Raw genomic sequence first — 18,707 nt, 5'->3', positions numbered from 1 at the left:
CAATGCACTTGTATACAATATTGGTACAACAGGTGCATGTAGTTACACAGACCAGAAGTAGACTTAAATTAAAATCCAATGAGGATAATCCAGTGAGGATAAAGTAAGACCTAGTAAATCTCTCCCTTCCATGTCAGGACAGTGTACCTCTCTAGTATCTGTTACTCCATCTTCTCTGTTTGTGTCTAGTAAATCCCCGGCCCAGCAGCATAGCCAAACATTCCCTATACTTCCCACAGTAGGTTAGATTCTCGAGTCTTTTCTGAACTCTCCTCTGCTGTCACCACCACCAGATATCCTGTGACCTCTCTTTCCTCCGAACCCCCCTGAACAGCACTCAGGCTTTCGGTTGGAAGGTGATTGAGCATGGCACCCTGCTCCAGCCCTGTCCTGCTTTGTCTGGGGACGTGTGCCTATGTCAGGAACCACAATTAGTGGGGCGCGTCCCCTACCATTAATCAAAGAACAGTCCTGGATCTCAGCGCAGGCTGAGTACCCAACAGCCGTACTCACAGACAGTTTGCTCAGCATCAGCATCAGCGTCTGCCTGTTGGCAGACATAAAATTCAACACAATCAAACAAAATTCAGCATGTTTTGCTTTTGTGTCTCTAATGAAGTCTTGTTCATCAGTTTCTATCTCACTGGAAGCAGTCACTATATAGAGACACCATCAACTATTTTATCTAGAGGTGATTAGACAATCAGCTAATCAGCTATTAATACTTACCTGTTGTGTTTCATTTCAAAAGTCTTTTAATTTGTACTCCACAAGTGCATTTACAACCCAAATCAAGAACTCAATAATTTTTTCAGTTCACAGCTTTAGATTAACTTTGCAGCTCATATTGACAATGCTTAACAGGGAAGATGTGGAAACAATACCTGCATTTTGCAGACTGTACCACAGACAAAGCGCAAATTTTTGCCTGGCATTGTGAGAGAAAAACACATCCTCAATTCCCTTTTCACTCAGACTGTTCAGATCAATACTGTGGCAGGATGTTAAATATTTGTCATCAGACGATCACACATTGATGAAACAAATCAATGGATGATAGGAGGGAATGAGACAAGGTGATGTGCTTGCTTACCTAGCTCCTAGAGATGGAGGGAGATGGAGATTTGTGGCTCTCAGGGGCTTCTGTTTTTCTCTTGGGGACTATCAGTTTTTTTTCTCTTTCTGTAGATGGGGGCAAACTAAAAGGAAAATGATAAAGAGATCCCCCCCACTGTCAAATCAAACTCTTTGTACTTCATTGGCTAGCTTGGCTGTCTGTTTGCCCACCATTTCTTCTTTCCCCACGTGCATGAATATAACACAACAATGCTCACAAACGTGAACATATGTGCTGAAGCACAGACACACTCTATCTGTGTCTCACACACTATTCTGTATGCTCCCTTTCCTCACTGTCTTTATTTAACGCATAATGAATTTTGTGCCCCCTCTCTTTCGATCTCTCTCTCTGTGTCTCTCTGTTCTCCTTGCTTTATAAAAACAGAGGAATGAAAAGCAGCCAGATGGTAGCTCAGGCCTAATATAAAATCAATACAGTGCCTCCAAGAGAACTGAAGGGGAAAAAAAGAAGAAGAGTTGGTGAAAAAAAGAACACTCAAACACCACCAATGCCAAAATAGAGTTCTTTGGTCTCTCCTTTTTTCTCCGCCCTCTCTCTCTCCCCTCCTCTTTCTCTCTCTCACTCTGTCTTTTCCTTCCCCACCTACAGCCTCACATCTCAAAGCAAGAGGAGCTGCTTGTGTGTGTGTGTGTCACTGCAAACATACAAGAATGCCAGGACATCTCATTGGGCCGCAAATTGAGAGAGAGGAGGAGGACATGGTAGAGATAGCCTTTGAAGAGGGCCATTGAGAAGTCATTAGGGTAATGATAATTGGCGCAGTGAATAAGCAAAGAGATAAATGGGGAGGAGATTGTGTGTGTGTGTGTGTGTGTGTGTTGGGGGGGGGGGTTAACAGATGCAAAGAGGTGATACGTTACAAGTTAATTTGATTGACAGCCACATGTTGGATGGTGATATGTGTGAACTTAGATGCACTAGTGTAATCAAACCTTGCTTATTTTACGTGTATGTGAAAAAGAGAAAGATTGTGTGTGATAGAAAAAGAGAGATAGTCTGTGTTGTGTGTGTATACGTGTGTGTGTGTGTGTGTGTGTGTGTCCACAGCTCTACTCTGTGTGTGAGAGCAGTAAAGGCTGTCCCCTTGTGCCTGGGCCTGCTTGCTGGGTGACAGATAGCCCAGGGAGAGAGGGGACACCAGGCTGTTTAGCTGATAATTAAGGGGGGTTTATCTTAATTTGAGCTGTTACTCTCTATCCTCTCCTGTGATTTATGAGTTGCTGGCCCAGCTCTGCTCCCCTGCTCTGCCCCTTAGCATTGGGAACAAGACAAAGGAACCTCTTCCCTCTGTATACATATAGCACACACTTAAATACAGTGGTGAAGAAAGTATTCAGATCCTTTACTTGAGTAAAAGTAATAATATCAAGTTGTAATAATACTCTAATAATGTAATAATAAAAGTTGAAAATGTTACTTAAGTAAATGTATGTAAGTATAATTAGGAAAATTTACTTTAACTATTACAAATAAAAGAAGAAAATGCAGAAAATGGCCACTATTATCCTATTATTATGTTATTACATTATTATTACACATGCATTAATGTAAAAGCAGGATTTGATGTAGTTGGTTGAGGTGGAGCTCATTATGAACTATTTTGTACAGGACCTCAACTAATAATAGTTTTTTATAATTGATTAATCTGCTGGTTATTTTTCAGTTAATAGATTGATTTTTTGGTTTGTAAAAATTCTGAAATAGTGAGACATGCTAATTACCAGAACCAAGGTGAGACTTTCACAGTGCTTTGTTTTGCCCAACCAGTAGTCCAAGCCTCAAAATTTAAAAACATTAATTAAAAAAATTAAAAGAAAATGTATTAAACCTTCACATTTAAGAAATATGAAATGTTTGGTGTCATTGCATTAAAAAATGACTTAAATGGATATCAAAATAATTGACAATTAATTATCTGTCTATCTATTAATTGAGTAATCACTGAAGCTGTACTTGTACTGTTTGGTAGTTTATAACCTAGCATCATATTGTATTGTAAGCTTCTCCTATGGTTTGTGTGCAAAAATCTTAATTTGTAGTGAGGTAGAAGTAGAATCTGGCAGAAAAAGAATAGACTCAAGTACCACAAATTGTTCTAGAATAAATGTACTTTATTACTTGTTACATTCCACCACTGCTGACATATTACACACACACACACACACACACACACACACACACACACACACACACACACACACACACACAGATAATTAGGCCCAAGGAATACATTTACACACTAACTGACAAAGGTGCACCAAGGCTCAAAGTGCACAATATCAGCACAATGGCTGATTGATATCTGCCTGCAGTGGTGCAGCAGCTCTCACTTATGGTCTTTATTCTCCTCAGCCAGGCTCTGGTGGTAATGAATCATATGAGAAAAGGGACTGAAGCTTTAACTGCTTGCTGGCTGGCCCAGAAGAGACATTCAGAGTGGTGCAGGATAGAGTTCCTGCGAGGTGGAGTGACCGCAGGCAAGAGTTAACTCGATCTTCAGCTGGGTGGGGTACAGGGTGAAGAGGAGGCAGGGTGGAGGATTGGGGGCGGGGTGATGGGGCTGGGGCTGGGGGTATCATACAGGCAAACAATGTGAGCCACTGTTCTCAACCTATCACCCCCAGGGTCATAAAGGAGAAGACATGCTAGTGCAACCTCATCTCCTTCACTCACCTCTCACATAAAGGCTGGGGATTTCTCCAGTGCCCTGGCTCAGATGTTGTTTTTACCCAGATTGTGGGTAGGTCTTTTGGCCAGGCATGTTTCAGGCTGTGCTATAATAATCCTGTAGGTATTTGGCTGGAGGGAGGGGCCTTCACACCTTTGTCAAAATGGCGCAGGACAAAACAGTGTGGGCATTCTTGCGGGCGTGTAAGCCAAGACGTCATTCTCTAAACTTATCCTGTTAGTCTACATTCAGTGGATAGACTTTGCCTTGCGACTGTGCTGTCAAAACAAGTTTGAAACTAGTTTTACAAAATAATAGAAAAGTAAAACATCTGACAAGAGGAATTCCTCTGTGAAGAAATTCCTAGATGTTGTGCTCTCTGTAGACCAAAACTTTAACAAAAGACAAGAAATAACAAAAACCCACTTTAGTAAGAGGACATGTATGTGCATGTATATGAGACTATGTATGATGAGATGTACAGTAGGTGTTCACTGCTGGAAGTTCTCACATTGACCCTCGACCCTTGTGAGTCAGAAACCTGTTTGTGTTTCCAAAAGGGCCCTCCTCCTTTGCTCTTATCTCTTGACTGGTGGGGGGAAGGAGGCTTCAGGGGAAGTAGTGGTTTTAGCCAAAAGCGCACTCTTCTCAGGGCATGAAAACTCATCGGTCCCCTCCTCCTTCATCCATCTAGGCTCTTAACTTTCACCCCTGACCCTGTCACACCCTCCTCTGGGCTCCAGCAGCAACAAAAGGAGGAGATTAGGGAAATCGACAGGCTAGAGCGGATTACTGTAGCTCTTTTCATCTGAGGCTGTGCTCAGAGTTGACACAGTCTGTTAGCAGTACTTAATCTGAGTGCAGTTTACCTTTTAGTTTGTGTACTTATGTTGGCTGTGGTTTGTACATAGACTTAATTGTAGCAAAATCCACAGCAATAACAGAAGCCGTCAGCTTCATGTGCTTCGACCATGTACTACCCATGTTCATTAACAAACACTCATAGCTACATGCAGCACACGTGTGATTGAAGGAAATGTTGATGTGTATTTGCTGCTTTCTGTCAACTTCAGAGGTTGTCTCTGATGAGCAGCGTGCACACCCAGACAGGAAGCGGAGAACTCCAACAGGAAGTCAGTGGACTGAGTGACAGGTGGGCTAGAGAGGTGCCAAGGCCCAGCAAAAAGTAGGCACTGAATAACAAAAAAGACTGTATATCTTCTCAGACGAGTTTAGAGTAGTAACACACAAATGATAAAAGGTTGGGCTACTATACACTTGGTCAAAATTAGCAGCGAGATAGTGAATAAGTAAGTTTAATAATTGAAGATAAAAAGTATTTCCTCTCCCTCGCTGAAACACAGCATCCAATGTATGCATATTTGTACCTCTTAATTATAGTTAAGTCCTTCTTCCTTCCACCTCTCCTTCTCAGGATTCTTTTCATTTCTTCTTTACCCTTTTAGCCCTGTGAAGTGCCCTTGAATTGCCATGGTTCTCAGAGTCTGGCAGCAAGTCAAAACTATGCGCTTGACCCTCTAGAAGCACGTCTGCTAACCGTTAAGCCGTTTAGCTCCTTAAACCAACAACAAACACTCTTTCTGTGCTGGCCCTGGGCATGGAGCACAGTGGGCTGCCTGTGAGAGAGGTCAGACAACTCCATAATCGGACTCTACCCATCTGCCCTCTGCTCTCCCACACTGAGCAGCAGGTTTGGCTCCTCTGCAGGGGACTAAGTGGGACATGGGGACACAGATGCCCATTCACACCGCACCATTCATGGAGCTTAAGCCCCAGCATAGCCACCAAATCTCACAATGACCAAATCATTTAATGATGCGGTATTTGCTTGTGTGTGCATACTTTATGTGTGTAGCACTTGTGAGTTGGAGAGAATGTGTGGATGTGTGAGAGCCGGTGTTATGAACATGCGTAATTGTGTGTGGAGAGGTGTGTGTATGCCTGTATATTTATGAAGTGCTAGTTCAGACATTTAATTTGCCACAGCCTAGTGAATGTGCAGAGAGGCGTCTCAGTAGATGTGTGCTGTCACCACCCTCTCCGCCCCCCTCTGCCTCCAAGCATTCCTTCTCCTCCACAAGTCTCCCACCCTCATTCTTTCTACTCTTCTTCCACGCTCCCTCCCTCAACCCCACCCCCACTCCCCTGTTCCAGTACCCCATGCTGGGGCTAATTTTAGAGCTTCTTCCCTGGATTCCAGCATCCAGCTGGAGGTGTCTCTGCACCCCTGCCTAGCTCAGGAGCATCTCTCATGGATGTGCTTCGCCGAGCACTCCAACTCTCCTCCGGGGCATGTAAAAGGTGTGCTTGGGGGTTGGGGGGGGGGGGGTGGAGGCAGGTTAGCTCAGAGCTCTATGCTCTTTAACCATACCAAGGTGCCATGGTAACAGGAAACTTCCTCTATGATGGGCGATTTTCTGCTTTTTTAATTGTCCCCCCCCCTACTATTTACCCTATTCACTGGAAGAGTGCTGTTCTCACTCAGGAGTGTAAGCTTGCAGGTGATTGGCTAAACACAATCCCTGGTGGTCTATTAGCAGTTAGACAATACACCAAATAGTGTGGTGAGCACAGTTAGAGGCAGCTTTCTGTCAGACAATCTGAAGTGGGACACAGACAGCTGCACAAACACACACCCTAAACACAATTTACACACATGCACGGGTGTCTGCATTGAATGTGTCCTAACTGGAAAAGTTTTACTGGTTAAGGTGCTGTAATGTCATATTACCTATGTGTGTCATTCTAGAGAATGATTAATGTGGGGAAAAGGAGCTCTGTGATTTTCCTGAAATTACAGTTTCCAGCTTGCAAACCATGAGTTGTTAATGAATACAACTTACTTCTCAAAATAAAATTCTTGATATCTTAAGACTGAACATGAAATTAGTCTCTGCACCTAATAGCTGTATTGAGTGACACTGATTTCTAAAAACAGCTTGTGCTGATGATTTAATTCCATGTGTGGAGTTTTGGAAGGGGTCATATTATGGAGATGTCCATCTGCACGGTTGCATAGGTTTACTTTAACAATATTTGGCACAGATTTTTCACTTAAGATTTGCTGTAAAACACATGGACATCTAGTACAAATTGATGATATATAAACAAAGTCATTTTGCAGTTGTGTTACTTTCAGTGAGTTTTGTTGTTGTCTGTTTGATGTTAGCAAACATAGAAAGGCTATGGCCCCCAAAGCAGAGAGGAAAAATGAGATGAGTCCATTTTATGCTTTCCTCAAATTGAGTTTCTTTTATACTATCACTGTTCTTTTATATCACTAAATGTAATTGAAATTGGAAGTGTTTTACCAGCAGACAACAATGATCCCAATGACCGCTGTGCTGTCTATAAAAAGCAGCAGCAAAAAGTTACAAAACAAACTGGGCAATGTCTCACTTTGTCGTCTGTCCGCCTGGATTTGCTTTCTTGTTGTTGTTTTTGTCCTAGCTTTTGGGGCAATTCCTTACATGTAGGCGTTCATTCAGCTGCTCTAACAAGCCTACTGGGGCATGAGCTGAGCTATCTGTGGGACATGAATTGGACCTGGCCAAGGGCACAAATCACAGAGAGAGAAGAAGAGAGACCCTGACAGCAGAGGGCTGCGGCTCAGCTTTCTCCCTCCTCCCCTTTGCTCCTTGGTGGATTTTCTGCTTTTCCTGCTCTCTGTACTGTAGTTGAGAGCTCCGTTGGCTTGTTAAAATTAATCTCCATGCACAACATGGGAAGAGGACAGTTGTTTCTCTGGCCAGGACTGCTCTGAGCTGCGCTGAGAACTGGTGGGTTCGGCCTGTGTGTGTGTTGTTTTTTGACGGAGCGAGGATGTGATTCATCATGTGGTGGTCAGGCGGACTCAACAGGCATAACCACAGCCAGCCACACCAGGCCATCTGAGACCATGCAGTGCTAAGGCATGGCTGCTCTCTACACACAGCATCACTCTAAACACTCCAGGGAGGCAGCAGAGGTGGCGTGTGAAACACACACCAGGGAAAGACTGAAGGGAGCGTGAGCTCAGATATGTGCATGTTAATGTGTGTGTGTGTGTGTGCATGAGCTACATGTTTGTGGAAATCAGCAGTTGTGGAGGGATAGAACACAATGTATCTGAAAAAATTATTAGCATGTTGTCGTGCTTTTTTAAATATCTTTCTTTCCATAGCTTGACTGTGGAGAAAGTTTCTGGCTGTGGCTGAGGCCTCAGGCTCCTGAGACAGAGTGGTGAGGAGGGGGCTGTATTTCTATCCTCTCTTCCTCTCCATTGCTCCATCCCTCTCTCCCTCGCTTTCTCCCTATGGATTGAGCTGAAGGACATGTCACCACAACAGGGTACTGGATGAGACAATCCCACATCTCTCACTCCCTCTTTCCTCCCCCTCTCCTTCCCTCTCTCCACACACTCTCTCTTTTTTCTTTTTTCTTCTGTCCCCACAAACACAAACACATAAACAAACTCAATTAGCTAATGACACTGGCCCGGCCATTGGGTGGTCCTAATTAACGTTTACTGGCTGCCTGATGTCAGCTCTCAGGCAGTGATTAATAACTAGCCCCCTACCAGCACACACATACAGACCCACACACACATAGACACCGTGCAGGCAGTAAGCAGGTGAGGGGAGCTGCTTTTTTCATTTTATGATATTACCATGCAACTGTTTAAAGCTGTGACGACTCAACATGTGCCAGTTGGCCACAAACCAACCCTGTTTTTTTTTTTTAAATAGTAGACAAGCACTCCTGAGATGTAGAAGCTGTAATATGATCATTAAATCCTTTGTGCTGTAAAACAGATTAGAGCCTGAGGGGAGTACCGTGGAGTAGTAGAGGCTCAGTCCAAACATACCGGACCAGTGTGTGAACAGGCCCTGTGGAGTTCTCCTCAGGAAAGGCAGCTGTTTAGCTTGCAAAGGGTTAACATCTGTTGGGCTTGCAGACTCCCTTCGTGTGACGCACTGTCTCGATGAGGGAAAGTCTAACAGGAAAGGCAGTCTAAAAAAGGTCCCTGTGCAGTGAGGGCCCAAGGTACGTTTTCTTTGGCCCTCTTCTCACATTTTTTGCACTTGTTTTTCCAATTTGCTTAACTACAGTTCAATGGTATTCAGATTTGCAGATTGTTGCGTGGTTCCTCTTTTAATTCCGGTGGTGGAAGCTTTGTCTTTTATTGCTATTGTGGGTCTCACTCAGTTTTTTTTTATCTACGTTTTTGGCATGAATCCCACTTGCCTGCCCCTGGCTCCACTCACCCTCTGCCACTCTTGTGTCCTTGTTGCCCCTAAGTTCACCCCGCTGTTGGTGCACAATCCCTCTAAGCTGCTCAGAGATTTCTGGTGATAAAACGGCATCGCACCTAACCCAAAGGCTCCATGTGTTTGTGAATGTGTGTGCGCTTGCGTGTTTGTGTGTGTAAGTGAGTGAATGTGAATGAGGTCAGTTGGGAGGGTGGACACAGCAGTGACAACGCTTCATATGTTAATATGCTGCACATGTGGCTCTGGCATTGGAGGGCTATGGTGGTCAGAATTGCCCCCTACCCATTTCCACCCCATCCCATTCATCCCCACTGAATGTGGCTCTCCATTCACGCTGCTTTCACAGAGGAGGGTGGGAAGGAGGCGGGAGGAGGAGGAGAAGGGGGAGGAGATGGGGGAGCTGGAGGGTCGGTGGTCTCAGAGGGAGAGAGGTGGTCTTTCTCTTCTCCCTGGCTCAGAGAGAAGGAAAAACAATTGGTGTGCAAATGGATGCCTCTGCCTTATTCCTGGATGAACCACCCCTCCCTCCTTCTGTCCCCTCCCTCCATCATCTCCTTCCATCCGTCCTTTCTGCAGTGGTCTGTGGATGTTTTGAAAGAGGGGTACAGCGGAGAAAAGGGCTATTGGCTGAGCATCTGTGTAAAATCTGAATAAATAGAATGGCAGAGGGTGTATCTTGTGGGTGTGTGTTTATACTGTTTGTGTTTTTTTCATGTGTTTGTCCGTTCATATGTGTGTGTGTGTGTGTGTGTGTGTGTGCGCACGTTTGTCTGTGTGCTAGCTAGCCTGTCAAAGGAGAAAAGCCTCCAGTGTCCTCTGTAATTTTCATAGGTCAGAACTGACAATGGCCACTTTGATAGAGAAGCTGTGGAGATGTAAATCAGCCAATGGAGCAAGACAAAACAACTGTCCTCCCACTGGCCCCCACTGGCCCCCTTACCCTACCAAAAAAAGGGAAATTTAGATTTAAAAGAGTGAGTGAGGGAGCAAGAGACGAAAGAGAAAGACATCCCTTCTGCCTCTATTTTGATGATAGTGTCCTTTTCACATTCTGTGTAATGGTGGTTGAAGCGATTGGTGGTGGTGGTAGAAGCAAAGGAGGTGGGGGAGCCGCGAAGGTTGCAGTGCTAAATTAACTATTTTAGTCAGTCTGCCTCATTCCTGGGAAAGTTTGGAGCATCTTCTCTATTGCCTGGCACCTGGAGTGGGTCGCTGGGAAGCAGGACAAAAGCATTGAGGTTGGTGGGTCGTAGGAGCACGGTCCTGCTCGGCTCCAGACGTGGACACGCTCCAGGCCTCCCTTAATCCCATCACTACAGCAGTCCCGGGGCTGAAAAGACCCTCTGGAGAGGGCGGGAAAGCCTCCAGCAGCAGTCACATTTAGAATATGCCTCTTTAGGATATGTAAATAAGCCCATATGAGAACTTCCAATAAAGGAGAGACAGATTGAGTGCAAGTATGACTGTGTGAGAGTAACAGAGAGGTCAGGGGCTTGTAGTATGTTGCGAACTGTAAGTGGATCATAGAAAGACCGGGAACAAGATTAAGTTGTGAATAAATTCAAAGAAACACATTAGAGATGAAACAAACATGCTTACAACTTGATAAGCACAGATTAAAGTCATAAAGATGCCACAAATAATGGATGTGTGCCGACGTGCCCTGCAGGCCTGGAATTTACCCAATTTCTGCACAAGGATGACAAATTGCTTATACATGTATGACTCTAGTTCAGGACATGAATGAGCTCGAGGGAGGCCCAACAACTGTAGTGAGTAGTAGGTTAACGGGGTCTTGCTGACGTATAAGTCTACATATCATAAACGTTGCACACGAAAAGAGTATGAAGATAAGGTGGGGGAGATGTTTCACTTGCAAACCTGCCTCCGCTAATGGCGGATGTGGTCACTGAGTTTGGTATGTGTGGAGTTTTTTTTTTTGGAGTGAGAGCTGCAGGGCTGTGAGGAAGCCTTAGAGTGTGAATGAGCAGTGAGGCGGTCAGTCAGACAGACAGTGGTCAAAGATAAGCAGATGAAAGCCCTGGGGATGGCTGCTGGGAGAGAGATTGATCCATCAAAGCCTGCAGACAGTCTGTGTGACATGTGATGCCAAACTCATGAAAACAGCACGCTGATGGTTAAAGAATTCATAAAAAAAAGTGTAAAAAGCAACACTGAAAATAAATCTTTGCTGTCATTTACCAGCAAACTTGATTATTTATGTGTTCTTTGCCATAGAGAGAGATCTTAATTCCCTTTTCTTTTTTTCTTTTTTTTTTTTTTACAAACAAATTTTACTTTATTTGAAAATAATTTAAAAGAAACTGGGTCAACCCTGTTGTGATGCTATCAGATATAAGAAAATATCTCAATCTTTTAAGGACAAAACCCAAGACTTAAATATGGATTAAATGATTTGTTAATCAATGCTTAGTAAACTTAAGTGGAATATTTGAGGAAGAAACTGCTGTCAAGGAAATCCCTTGTAAATTCACTTCACAATTCAATTCAGAGTTTTATGTAATTTACCCATGCTGAATATTTACACGGTTTATTGCATGTAGAGCATATCTCATGACTCTGTGGAGTGGACCATGAAATGGAGATACAAACATATAGATGTAGGTAATTTGTCTTTTTCTGTGCCTGTATTTGTTGAAAGGTTGTCTGTTTACTGTCTGCATGCAGGAATACTGGCTGAAAACCACCAGTGGAAATTGCTATTAGATAATGAACTCAGTTCACTTCCTGTAGGTGCCAAACAGCCTGAGGGTTCAGAGCAGTCAAGTAACAACAACTCCTGGGTATACAGTGCAGCTGACAGCAAGTAAAGACCATTTTGAAAAAGGGCAACATACCTCATTAAAATGTATATCATGATTGTACAGTGATGACTGAAGTGAAGTCATGGAACCATTCTGTACAAGCAAATCCTATAAGGCTGTCATAGGGATTTTTTTCTCTACTATTGATTCCATCTTTATGAGCAAAACCTTTATGTGCTGCAATAAAATGTTGATTTCAGCCATTGGGTATTATGACTGACCATTTTGGTCATTTAATGGCTCACATATTCACTCTATGGGACCCTGTGAGGGAGCCTGTAGTTACTCACTCCTGGCTTGTGTCTGTTGTGCAGTGTAGTTTTACTAGGGATGTGAGCCTGGCAATGGGGAGCAGTGTGAGAGAGTTTGCTCAGAGCTCCTGTGCTGTGGGAGCGACACATCAAGACACAGAGAGCGCTCTGTTCCAGATATCTGAAGAAGAGGAGCAGGAAAACGATGGCACTGAGGAGTCATGAAAAAGTGTCTTTGTGTCAGAGGGTTGAAAAACAGCCCATTTAGAGTGGTCTGCCTATTAGCTGAACAAAGACAAGGGTCTGTCTCTGAAATCTGCTGCAAAGACTATTTAGTGTGTATACTGTATCAAGGGACAGCAAACAGGATCTTCTTTTTGCGCCCAGCTCTGGCAGTCCCCCATCTTCTTAGAAAGGACTCATCCTTTCTATGCATTCCTCCTCTGGGCCCAAGATCCTCTCTGGCCCCTTTCTCTCTTCATTCATCTTCTCATCTAAGCCTCTCTGAAAACATGAGCTTTCCTTGAGCAAAAACTTCAGGATAGTTGTATCTGTAAGCAGTGAGCCAAATTCAGCTAACCTACATGTACTGTGATCTTTGTTGTCTAACTCTTATGACAAGGCCAGTGGTTGTTATGTCCCTTACTGACCTTTTCTCTCTCTTTTCCTCTCTCTTCCATCCAGCTTTAAGTCACTCATGATTCTCCCATCTCCTCACTCCAACATGGAGCCATAGATGACACTGCTTTGTCATTTTTTTGACATAGACATGTTGTCTTTGAGGCCTCTAGTCAACATGATTGTGTAGGACACAGCTGTGGCTCTGTGCCTGCTTGTACACCACAGGGCAGTTTGGTTGTGTTGCACATAGTTTATTTGTGCTTATGTGTGAGGCAAAGCAGCGTAACTGTTCTGTCGGCCATGATAGTTATTTTGTAGGCATGTTGGGTGTGTCAAAACTAATTAAGTCACACAGACTTGTGTGAAGGAGTATAAAAATGGAGCCCCCTCACTTTTGAGTTGGTAACATTAAGTATTTCATGTCCTGATATTTAAATATGCAGAACATAAATATCAGATGATATAAATAAACACACACATAACACTTTAGTTGAGTTTTAACTCAGTGATTTACATCAAGCTGATAACAGTGGATCTTCCTGTGTTGGAGGGGAATGAGTCACTTGTATGGCTGTTTCTGACTCCTATGGCTCATGGACACCTGCGTAGTTGATTTACCAACCACTGAGCTGTGGCTTCCACCGTCAATGCATCTTAACCTCCCTCATCAAATAACATCTGGCCTCTGGGTATTTCGTTGAAAGTCATTCTCTTCCCTTCTGTGATGAGGCAGAATTGTTCCTTTGGAAGTAAAGTAATAGGCATCCAATACAGAAATGTCAAGTTAACAAATGTAAGGTTGGTGTGTATACTATATGCCGTTTACTCTGCTTGTAAGTGTTAAATAGCAACTGATATTTATATTCACTCCTTTGTTTGCATCTCTGATATCTGCATTTGTGCTTAATAGCAGTAACAATAAAAGGAGGTGATGTTGAAGATGATTTGACTTCATCAACTTTTTTTGAAATAAAAATAAATTAAAGAGGAATCGTTTGTCCTAATAATGCAGATATCACATTAACACTGAGCTGATCTAACTTGAACAAAGGTTATCTTGTTGTTAAATCTGTACAAGATCTGAATGTGGGATTATGTCTCAGACTATTTCTTAGCCAGGTGCTGTGACCTCCTGGACTATCTGCTGATTGCCTTGCAATTGGTCCCAGCTGGGAGAAAAAGATTTAGAGGTACTGGTAGAAGGACTTTGATACCTCTGGACAACCAAGGCTAACTGTTTCCCCTGCATCCAGTCTTTCTGGCTTAACCGGCTGCTAGCTCTAACTGCATATTTATGGTACAGACATGAGAGTGGTATTGATCTTCTCATATACTAATAATGGTAATACTACTACACACAAAAAGGTCCATAGCGCACTAAATAAAACAGACAATATAGCTTATACAAAAACACAATAAAACAACTTCAAAACAAGACAGAAATTATCAAACTGCACCCACATACAAGCTGGTGCCTCATAGTGGTTTTGCAGTCTGCATTTAACCCTGACTAAGCTCAAATTTTCTGAGACAGACAGCCTGCACATGTATTTGTAAATAAGATTCATATTTGGCATGTAGGCACACAGACATTTACGAACATATGGCTGGCACCATACATCGTGGAAGTTTAAGAAGCATTCTCATGCCATCGTTAAGTCCCTGCATGTAGCTTTTTCTATAGGGACGCCGTTAAGTGGGCAGTATATAACGAAATGCTCTAAATAAAGCAGCCAAGCACATGCTGAATTTATGAGCAAGCATATTAGCTTGCGCACACAACTTGCAACACTGTCTATGGATATCTTTATCATCAGAGCTGACTCTCTGCAAGACAGTGAATCAGCGCATTTCTCAAAATATTTTAAAGGGTCAGCTCAACCCTGCCGCCCCCCAAAAAACACAAATCAAAACAAAACAAAACTCAACCCCAAGGAATGCTGTGACCATATTATATGCTTTAGAAGGAGCCTGCAGTCAGGAAATTAGGTGGCACATGGTACAGGCAATGTGTAGCTTTTCCTCTTATTGACACATGATTTTATAGTCCCTTGAAACACTTCCTTGACAGCTTTCCAGGAACGCACCCCCTTGCTCTCGCTCCCTATCTTCATATTGAATATGAATGCGTTATCGAAAGGCTGTGTTAAGCTTAGCTGTAGCTCTAAACCATACAGTACAATGTGTATCTCTTCACAGTCTAATTTTAAATCCTTGGCAAGTGTTTTGAGTAGGTGGAACTGGGTAGCCTACTCCCAGTCTCAGCATCTGCTTGAATGTGTGTAGGACAGTATGGATCCATCCAAGGAATGTTGTACTGATGCCATGATCATATCCTAAGGGCTTAGGTCTAGACATAGTATGTTAACAGAAAAGAAGCACACATACAGTACATCTGCCTTGAGAGACACCCGTTGTGTTTAGTGTCATTTGTCAGGAAATGTGTAGATAGAAAGGAAGACAAAGACATACAAAATAATTATTTAAGTAAAATACAGAACAATCAGCAAGTCTTGCGCAAGGTTACCAGGAGTGAGTTATTCCACCGAAACATGATGTAGACATGCATTGCTTAGCACCCTACTGTATAATGCACTGTCAGGAGATGTCACAACCTGCACAGAATAATCCATATGGCTTTTCCCCGATGCCTCTCCTCTGCTCCTCTCCCTCTTATTCACCTCCACCTCTCTTCCCTCTTCTGTCTGGATCTATCTTTCCCACCCCACACTGATTGAGGACGGGGGCGAGAATAATGGGAAGAAGTAGCAGGAAGAACAAAGACAAAGAGAATGAGAGAAGGTGAAAGCGAGAGTTTCCTCCTACAGTGACCATATAGGACATGATGTGCACTTATGTGCTTTGTACTTTGCAGAGCTGCCCTTTATGCTCATAGATTTTCAGATGATGTTGGGAAGGAATCAATGGGACACAGCCAGTACCAGGAACGCAAGTCTATTGGAGGAAAGCTGCAGTTAGATAGTATTGGGAAATAGATTTTCCTCAGTCCGCTCCCCCCCCTCTTCACCACCAAGGGCTGCACAAGTTTTCTCTTCAATACTCACTGCAATTACTTCACAGTCAACGGCGAGAGATGGAGACTTGGCAGAGTAAATGTGTGTCTATGTCTGTGTGTCTGCAAGTTAGAGGGACCGTGGATGAGGGGTGATTTAATGTGGGTGTTTGTGTAGATGTATACGTCCAGGTGTTCACCTTGGGAAAGGTGTGGACCGCTCATTCAACATTAACATGTAGAACAACACAAGAAATCTCCCAGAAACCTCTCTTGTCAAATTCCATACTTGTATAGGCATGTGGAAACGGACACACACACACACACACACACACACACACACACACACACACACACACACACACACACACACACACACACACACACACACACACACACACACACACACACACACACACACACACACACACACACACACACACACACACACACACACACAATGCTTGTGTTTTATCCCCTCAGGAATCTGGAGGAAGGTGTCAGGTCTGTCTCTGGTCTATCTCTGGCTCGGCACACAAGCTTCCCTGTCCTCCCTCTCTTTCTCTCTCTCTTTCCCTCCATCTCCCCTCCTCCAGGCTTCACTATTATCTCTCTTCTTCCTCATACTCCCTGTCTTCCTCTCTCTCTTCCCCCTCCACTTCTGTTGGCCTCCCTATTTCCTCTCCCCTACTCATTTCTCTCACTTTCTCATTCCCTGCCTCTCTTCTCTCCTCCCCCACAGCTCTCTATCTTCTCTTTCCTCCCTCATCTTTTTCTGTCTGCCTCTCTCCTCCACCCTTCTCACTTTTTTCCCCTCTCATGTCCTCCTCCAGGTCTCTCTGTCTTCCCTCTCTGCCTCTAATTCTCCCAGCCTCTCTTGCTTCACTCTGCAACAATAAATTACGCACAAACTCAATGTACATCTCTTTGTTCTCCCCGCCAGATAATTCAATTCATTTTAGCCAGGCTCTGCATTCTGAATGATGAATGCATCGACTATGCAATTAAACAGGGCTATGCATTAAAGTGCTCCCAGTGAGCGCTCATACATGCACTGTGCATATACTCTCTTAGACCAATATTCAAATGCAACCATGTATCTGCAGAGAAGCAGAGAAATATAATTTACTTATTTTCACACATTCATTGATATCCTGAGTATCAAAGTCATTGCAGAAATGAATGCAGGGCACTGAGTATTTCTTATTCCCATACCTGAAAGGACAAGAAAAACATATGGACAGTTTGGAACATGGATGAAAATGCTGTGGCCTCCATCCTACGAGGCAGATACAGGACTGTCTGCGTACCATTTGGGGTTTACGCCACTTTACTGCGAGGTGTCCTTCTAGAGGTGACCCTGCAGTCCTTGGAGCCATTGCTGGGCAGCTTCTCCTCTGTTCTCCATCTTCCTCTCTGCCTGTGACTTCCTGTGGTGTGATTAATGTTTGCTCGACAACACCCTGTCTGCATATGCTCACACGTGGCTGTCAAAACATGAGGGCAGTGTCAGTCAGCTGTTGGGACTGGATTAAACTGCATAGGGTGGTGTTGGTGGGCTAGACAGACTCGTGCCCAGGTGTGTGGCGTGTAAATGTCTGGTAATCAGAACTCTCTGGGGCTGAGTTGGAGTGATACGTTGAGATAGTGATCAAAGCCAAGGGCAGAGTAAAGAAGCGATAATGGAGAAACCTGAGAGGAGAGGGTGACCAGAGGTCTGGGAATCTTCGTTTTCCTTTCTTAAGAGGAGAAGAAAGAGGGATTTACACTGGCACCTGTGCTGCACATTGTCCACAGGACTTGCTAGCACCCACTTTAAATGCTGTGGGATTGTGGGAAGGCAGAAGGTGATTAATGGGGCGTGTGTAAACAAAGCCCTTGAAACAAAAGCGAGAGTGTAAAGAATAGAGATAAGGCTCGACTCCAGTCAAGTTTGGCATCATCCCTCTTCCACTAACGACCTCTACTGTCGCCCAGTGATGGCGGGGGCAGCGAGGATGGGGGGAACTTAGAATGGAGAGAAAGAGAGTAAAAGAAGCCCTGACATGCACATTCATTCTTTAAATGAAAAGAGATAATTGTGAGAGGAACCGACCTGTCTTCATTCTTTGAATAAATAAAAATGCATGACCTGCCTGAAATATGGACAATGCCATTACTGATTTAATTTGAATAGACCACTTGTTATTGTGCCTTGCTGTGGCTTGCCATGAATGCTAAAATGGTTGATGTGTCTTAAAAACAGTGTAGAGGAAGATAAACCCAGCCTGCTTGGCTGAAAAAAAAGATCATATGCAAAACAGGTCAGGTAGATTTGTGCATCAAACACAGGTCTTTTGCAGCATTGTACAATAGACTTTTGGAATTTTTAAAAGCCTTTGTACGCAGTTCAGCCAATGTTGCCACACTCAGTTGATCTTGCATCATTATGAATGAAATCATGAAATGAACCACTTTGAAGATGGGTTGCACCGGCCCTTACACCTTTTTTCTCATCTTTTCTTTCCAGTCACCCTCAGCATGGTCAAGTGAGGGAAAACATGTTTAGTAAGCACAATAAATCAGAACAACAAGCTCAGTGAATCTTAACAGCTGAAAGCATATTCATTTAGAGTCTTCAATATAATGGTCTCATACAGGTCCTAAGCTAATATATTTGACAAAAGGCGACCAATTAAACAGATTGATTTCTCACAGTGATGTAAGCACGCCTTAATCAAGGCAGGCTTGTTCTCTGCCGATTTATGAAGCACAGCCTGTCAACCTGTGGCATAGCCTTGTGTTTACATAATGATATAATGGAAGAGAAGGCGTCCATGTCCTCCCCTGCAAATACTTTAGATAAGGCGAGTTAGCCTCCCCCCTGCTCCAGCGAAAACCCCTATCTGTGTTCAGGCTGGCTCATTCCACACAGC

This window comes from Micropterus salmoides, unplaced genomic scaffold, assembly GCF_014851395.1.
Source record: "Micropterus salmoides isolate LMB-PRFRI ecotype aquatic unplaced genomic scaffold, ASM1485139v1 Ms_hic_scaffold_7, whole genome shotgun sequence".
Classification (NCBI taxonomy): Eukaryota; Metazoa; Chordata; class Actinopteri; order Centrarchiformes; family Centrarchidae; genus Micropterus; species Micropterus salmoides.
Note: the sequence above shows the minus strand (reverse complement) of the source record.